This window comes from Podarcis tiliguerta (assembly GCF_965153285.1).
Source record: "Podarcis tiliguerta genome assembly, chromosome: 16".
Lineage (NCBI taxonomy): Eukaryota > Metazoa > Chordata > Lepidosauria > Squamata > Lacertidae > Podarcis > Podarcis tiliguerta.
Genome location: NC_139549.1, coordinates 4,327,454 through 4,334,330, shown reverse-complemented (window position 1 = coordinate 4,334,330; position 6,877 = coordinate 4,327,454). Strand labels below are relative to the sequence as shown.

The window sequence follows — 6,877 nt, the reverse complement described above, 5'->3', positions numbered from 1 at the left end:
GTAGTGAATGTGCTCTTTACTCGGAATGGGATCTTTTTATTTTTCTTCTCCCACTTAAACTGCTCATCACAGAGAAGGCTCACTCATTTCTGCTTCTCTATTAAAGCTTCAGTGCAGCATCACAGATGCGTCTTGTTCACTTTTCTTCTGCCTTCCTGGATCTTGGTCCATGGTTGCCAAAATCCCCAAACCCATGTCCTGTGTTCTGTCTGTTACTCATGTCCTGTACCCATCAGTGACATTCCCATAAATAAACTCCCTGGAAGTCCATGCAAAGCACACAGGGTCTCCAAATCCTGGTCTCTGTTTCTCCCACAGGTTTTTCCTGGTCTCCTCCTCCCTGCAACAGTCTGGCCTTCAAACTCTATCTCATCTATACACAAGTACAAACACAATCATATAGGAAAAAGAAAAAGAAAGACTCTTTATGTCCTCTTCCTCCTCCTCATTTTTAATTTGTATACCGCCTTTCTATCTTACAATACTGAAGGCGGTTTACAAGCTGAAGAAACAAAAAATGTATAACATCTTATAACAATCTAATGCAATGCAAAAATGTGATAATAAAACATAACTTTAAAATAGGCAACCTCCATCAAAATGTAACATTCAACAACCATTAGAATAGTATAAAATAATAATATCAACATATAAAAGTTAAACAGAAATCCACTCAACAGTTACAATAACATCTAAACTATAATCAATAAAACCACGGCAAGCCACAGTATATAAAATAATACAATATGCATTGAGAAGCAGAGACTAGAGGGTAGAGCAAGGCAGGTGGAAGGAGGCCTTGCCTGATGGAGTCTTTCCCCTCATGTCCTACATGTCCTACCATTTATCCCCACAGGCAGAAGCTCTCACCTGGATGCTTGCCTGTTCTCCCACCCAGGGAGATGTTTCCTAGCTTGCTGGCCCTGCAAAGACCCTCCGCCCCCAAACCGTCTCCTTCCTGGATGGGCATTCTTTAATTCATCATAAAGGAATCTCAATCTAAAAGCTGAAAAGAAAGAAGAACTCCCTCCTCCCTGTCTGACAATTATTTCTTTGGTTATGTGAGAGAGATATTGGGCATTTGAAACATGCCACAGATTGGGTGCAGAGTAGACCACACAGATGGAATCACTGAAGAGACGCAGAGAGATCTTTGCAAGGTTTAATAACAAAAACTCCTCAAACATACATCTTAAAAAGGTAAAGGGACCCCTGAGCATTAGCTCCAGTCGTGACCGACTCTAGGGTTGCGGCGCTCATCTCGCTTTACTGGCCGAGGGAGCCGGCGTACAGCTTCTGGGTCATGTGGCCAGCAGGACTAAGCCGCTTCTGGTAAACCAGAGCAGCACACAGAAACACCGTTTACCTTCCCGCTGGAGTGATACCTATTTATCTACTTGCACTTTGACATGCTTTCGAACTGCTAGGTTGGCAGGAGCAGGGACAGAGGAATGGGAGCTCACCCCGTCATGGGGATTCAAACCGCCGACCTTCTGATCAGCAAGTCCTAGGCTCTGTGGTTTAACCCACAGCGCCACCCGCGTCCCCTAACATACACCTTACATAGTGGTTATAATCATCACCCATCCATCCACTAGGGATCAGATTAAGGTACATATAGCACATTATATACAATTCACAACTGCTGACACAGCTATTTACAGTGATTTATCAGCACCTGTTACATGTAAGAACTAGGTCAGAATATGCACTAGGGATTTTAAAGTGCACACATTCTGTGGAACAATAATAAACCCTAACATTGAAAAAACTATTCAACAAGATAATGTCTGATTTCCCCCGTTTTCACGTGTTTCTGAAAGTATACTTGAAAATGTATCATTACATATCATCAGCAATTTGGCTAACTACACCCCACCTCAGTTAACTCTAGATTATACCAAAATGTTCCTAGCCATCTTCCCACAACATACTATGTTCCGAAAGGTATCCTGCTTGGCTCGGGAAGCTGCTTTGCTTAATTTGGGCTCAGCTTCACCTTGGATGATGTTCTCTGTGTTCGTTTTTATGGAATTCAGGGTGTTCTCTTGACTCCTCCAGGCTTCAGAAGCATCATCTGTGGAGCATAACCTACATACAGACGACTTCTTTAAAACACATCTGAAGCATCTTTCCCCCTTCATAGAACTCTGGGCACTGTAGACTCTTAGGAGTGTTGGGAACGGCAGCATTGTGGGGGCAAAATGTTGTGTGAACATGGGAGAGACTGGCACAGTATGACTCTGTTCTGTGTGAAGAAGTCCTTTCTGTCCAAAGCCCTACGCGCTGAGCCCCTTTACACAGTTTCTCTCTGCAGCTGAAGCGAGTATCTTGCTTCAGCACCACTAATTTGGCTAATCATAGCTCATAGCGGAAATCACAGAACGTTTTCCTCCCAAAGAAATCTGGGAGATGTAGCTTACCCCTCACAGAGCACCCGTAGCCATCTATAGGTAGAGAGTCCTGTGAGGCAGAAAATGGGCTTCAATTGCGATTGCAACAACGAGTGTGTTCATAGGTGAAAAGGCGTAAGCAGGGCTGAGTCAAGTAAATGCCCCAAATTACATTTAAAAGGAACACAATGAACATCACCCAAATTGAAGCCGAGTCAAGAGAAAGCCAAGCAGGAGGCTGACAAGACCAATAACTTCTTGGAACACATTACATTGCAGTCGGATGGAGTTCCAATGGCTAGGGACAGTCTGGCCCCAAAGTGGAGGTGGCCCATACTTAGCCAGATTAGTGATGCTGCGCCAAAGTATTCGCTGCAGGTGCAGAGCGAACCTGCATAAAAGGGCTCAGGGCGTAGGGCTTTTCCACCAGCGCTTTTGAAGATCTCCACTCCTCGGCTGCTCAGCTTCTTCAGCTTTTGGTAGGCTCCTTTTAAGTAAATTGATTACTAGAGCAAATAAGTTTGTAATTGATTGACTATGGGGCAGTTATTTACTGGGGTTTTTTTCCAACATGCCTTCCTGCTTAGCTTCACATGGAAATCAGATTTGGGAAGAGACCTTCAGGTCTTTACATGCAATTCCCTGTGCCACTGGCATTGTTTTGGGCTCAAAGAGAAATCCCACTTCTAACAGGACTTCTGAAATGTGGAGCTGGGCACTCTCTGGGATGGAGTTAGAAGAGGGTGAAAAGGGGGGTCTCTTTCTCCTAAGAGACCAGAACTGGCAAGGGGAAGATCTGGTTGTGCTTTGTTTGAAAGAGCAGCTCTGTGTAATGGGAAGATCCCTGGACCCCTTTTCCCTCCTCTGGGAATCTCTGGCCAGTGCCCCATCCTCCTCTTCTTCTGGGAAAGGTGCTGTGCCGTTGTCACAGGATATGCCCACGTTGCATCTCAACGGGAGGACTGAGGAGCACTTTAGGCAGGGCTGACAGTTGCCTTTTCTTGGGTGAGGCAGGTCCGACAGGGAAAGAGGCTCAGCTGAGCTCCTGGGACGTCCATCCCACTCACAGCTTAGCAGGGCTGGGGAACCTGTGGTCCTCCAGATGTAAAACAACTCCCACCCCCTCTGGCCTTGGCCAATGTTGGCTGCTAGGGCTGCTGGGAGTTGTAGTTCCACAAGCTCTGGAAGGCTACCCGTCCCCATCCCTGCTGTAGAAACAACACTCAGCTAGGGGGACTAACAGTCTGACCCCAGAAGAGGAAGGATCCTGCAGGGCCAGAGAGTGAGAGAAGTCTCTCAAATGTCAGAGGGAGAGGGAGAAGGCTCAGGGAGACACAACCTGTCAAATGGGGGTGGGAATCATGGAGACTTTTCCATTTTAAAATCACTATTTTAATGTTCTACCATCATTCACCTTACTGTCCCAGGCCTGGCTGCAGCAATTAAAAATCAACATTAAATTAATGTTTTATATTTCTCGTTATCTGAACTGTCTGCTTCCTGGAGATGCATTCTTTAAGTCATCATAAAGGAATCTCAACATAAAAGCTGAAATGTGAGGGGAACTGCCTTCTCCCTGTCTGACAAATATTTCTCTGGTTATCTGAGAGATAATGTCTGTTTCCCCCTGTTTTCACGTGTTTCTGAAAGTATCCTTGAAAACGTATCATTTCAGAGTATCCAAGATTCTTTCAAGATGTCCAGTGTCAACAATGGAACTCCCTCTTCAGATATCCCGGAGGACTCCGACCGAATAGATCAATTTTTTGCTACAGTAAAAAAAATGAGAATGCTTATCAAGCTGATACCATTGCGTCGTTGAGGATTCACTTCTGCTGCTTCCTTTGATATTATGGATGGTCTCACGTTTTGAACAGAATGCAGGGCAGTCATGTCACTCACCAGATGTGCCCTGTTGAGAATCGCCTGCTTTTCTGATCCTAATGTAAAGCCCCAAAGTCAAGAAACCTGCGTATAGTTTGTGCTCTTGAGGGACAGGAAGTCCGAAATGCTGAGCGCCCACTACGCAAAACTATCCACGGCTGCCAACATGTCATCTTTGTTCTGTAACACATTCTTTCCCCTTGCAAATCTTCCTTCCTCCTCTGCTGAGTGTATTTTTCCTCCATTTATGCCAAGCAAGCCTCAGTTCACTGAGTCAGAATTGGCAGAAGATCTGCACATCTTCCACCGAGAGGCTCTTGCCTGGGGCCTTTTTGGCCGCCTGTGAACACTTTCATGAGTGTTTTGGTTTCCTTTAATCTCTTAATGTTGAATCTCTTCTCCTGCTTGACCTGTTGATCCCAGAGAATGTTCCCTCCTTCCTTGCTAGCCATTAAAGCTTCACTGCAGCATCACAGAGGCCTCTTGCCTGTTTCTCTCCTGCTTTACTGGTTCTCAGCTCACCTTTCATGGAGTGCAACTGGCAATCGCAAATATGTCTCCTTGATATGTGTCTGATCCTGTCGGACACCCCTCTGTGCTGACCCCGATTGGCTTCTCCTGCCTGAAAGTCCCTGCCAAGACAGGCACCGCTCAGTTGGAAGGAGGGATCCCGGCTACTCCTTGGAAACTGTTTCTGCACTTCCAAGGTGTCCAGTCGGGATGAAGTCAGCAGAAAGAGGACTCAGGAATGGGGTTAGGGGCGTTGAGTTGAGTTTGCATTTAAAGGTGAATCTATCCAATTCACAATTTGCAAATTGACATAATAGCCAAAACACGGCACCCTTCGAAATACACGCTTGTATGAAGGTGTGGTGCTGTTCCCCAAGCAAGCAATATTTTGAAAGAAAGAAAAACCCATATGTCAAGATGAAAGAGTGCATAGCATGAAGAGATTAGTGAATTAGCTTAACATGCAAAGGTGGATTATATCAGTGGACTTTTATTGCAAAATTCCATGCTGAAATGTGGGGAATTGGGAGAATTTTTCACTGATGCTTATGAATTTCCACAAGGCTTAATAAATAAATAAATCACAAACTGCTGTAGACACGAAGGGAGCTGAATTCACATTTGGAAACAGTGGGAAACTGGGATATCTAAAATTGACAGGTTGAAGGGACAAGCATTCCTAAGCTGTTACCACAAGACCAGGACAATATTGAACCTTCCCATACTATGTTCCGAAAGGTATCTTGCTTGGCTCGGGAAGCTGCTTTGCTTAATTTGGGCTCAGCTTCACCTTGGATGATGTTCTCTGTGTTCCTTTTAATGGAATTCAGGGTGTTCTCTTGACTCCTTCAGGCTTCAGAAGCATCATCTGTGGAGCATAACCTACATACAGACGACTTCTTTAAAACACATCTGAAGCATCTTTCCCCCTTCATAGAACTCTGGGCACTGTAGACTCTTAGGGGTGTTGGGAACGGCAGCATTGTGGGGGCAAAATGTTGTGTTACCACCGGTACTATTGTGTGCAATTGTGCTGGACCTGGGTGGGGTGGGGGGTTACCGAGAGGCGTGGTCAGAGTCCGGTCCTGGGTCGAGGGTCTGGAGACTGTCCACCACGGGCGAAGTGGGGTCCAAAGCAAGAAGCTGGGCGTGATCGGGAACTCCGGAATAACAGGTCTGGGTGCTGGCAGAAACAGGTTTCCAACGACGTTACTCCCACAACCTGGGCCCGGGCTGACTGTCCTTTATCTTCTCTGAGGCCAGGGGCGGTCCCGGCCCACTCCTGGCCTTAAGGCGAGCACTCCTCCTGAGAGAACTTAGTTCCCTCCGCCTCTCTGCCCTGAGCCTCTGCAGCCCAGGAGAGGCTGGAGGGTTACTGGACCCAGGGGGAGACTCACCTTCCCCTGACAGGGCTGGGAGAGGTGCACCTGCAGGCAATGGGTCCCCAATCACCTCCGGAGCCAGAGTGGATTCATCTGGTGTCAGCTCCTGAGGATCCGGCACAGGTGCAGGCCCTTCATATTCAAGCCCCTGCACCGACTCAGCCAGCCCTGGAGGCGGGGACTCCTGTGCAGGCTGGGACTCCTCAGGTTCAGCTTCTGAATCAGATTCCCAGGGCATCACAGCGATTGTGTGCAGTAGAAGTCCTTGGTGAGAGGTCCTGTGAATGCAGGGAGAGAGAAATGCATTGAGAATATATTAAAAAGGTAAATGTACCCCTGCCCGTACGGGCCAGTCTTGACAGACTCTAGGGTTGTGCGCCCATCTCACTTAAGAGGCCGAGGGCCAGCGCTGTCCGGAGACACTTCCGGGTCACGTGGCCAGCGTGACAAAGCTGCATCTGGCGAGCCAGCACAGCACACGGAAACGCCGTTTACCTTCCCGCCAGTAAGCGGTCCCTATTTATCTACTTGCACCCAAGGGTGCTTTCGAACTGCTAGGTTGGCAGGCACTGGAACCGAACGATGGGAGCGCACCCCGCCGCGGGGATTCGAACTGCCGACCTTTCGATCGGCAAGCCCTAGGCACTGAGGCTTTTACCCACAGCGCCACCCGGGTCCCTTTGAGAATATATTAAGCAGGGCCAAAAT

General features: G+C 47.3%; 1 long non-coding RNA gene across 1 annotated transcript; it reads left to right on the top strand.

The window, feature by feature from the left end:
- Nucleotides 1-2,384: 2,384 nt before the first annotated feature.
- Nucleotides 2,385-4,750, top strand: LOC310666269. The gene is made up of 2 exons (XR_014505830.1): nucleotides 2,385-2,872; nucleotides 4,069-4,750. It is a non-coding gene; the product is annotated as an uncharacterized lncRNA (long non-coding RNA).
- The last annotated feature ends 2,127 nt before the right edge of the window (nucleotides 4,751-6,877 follow it).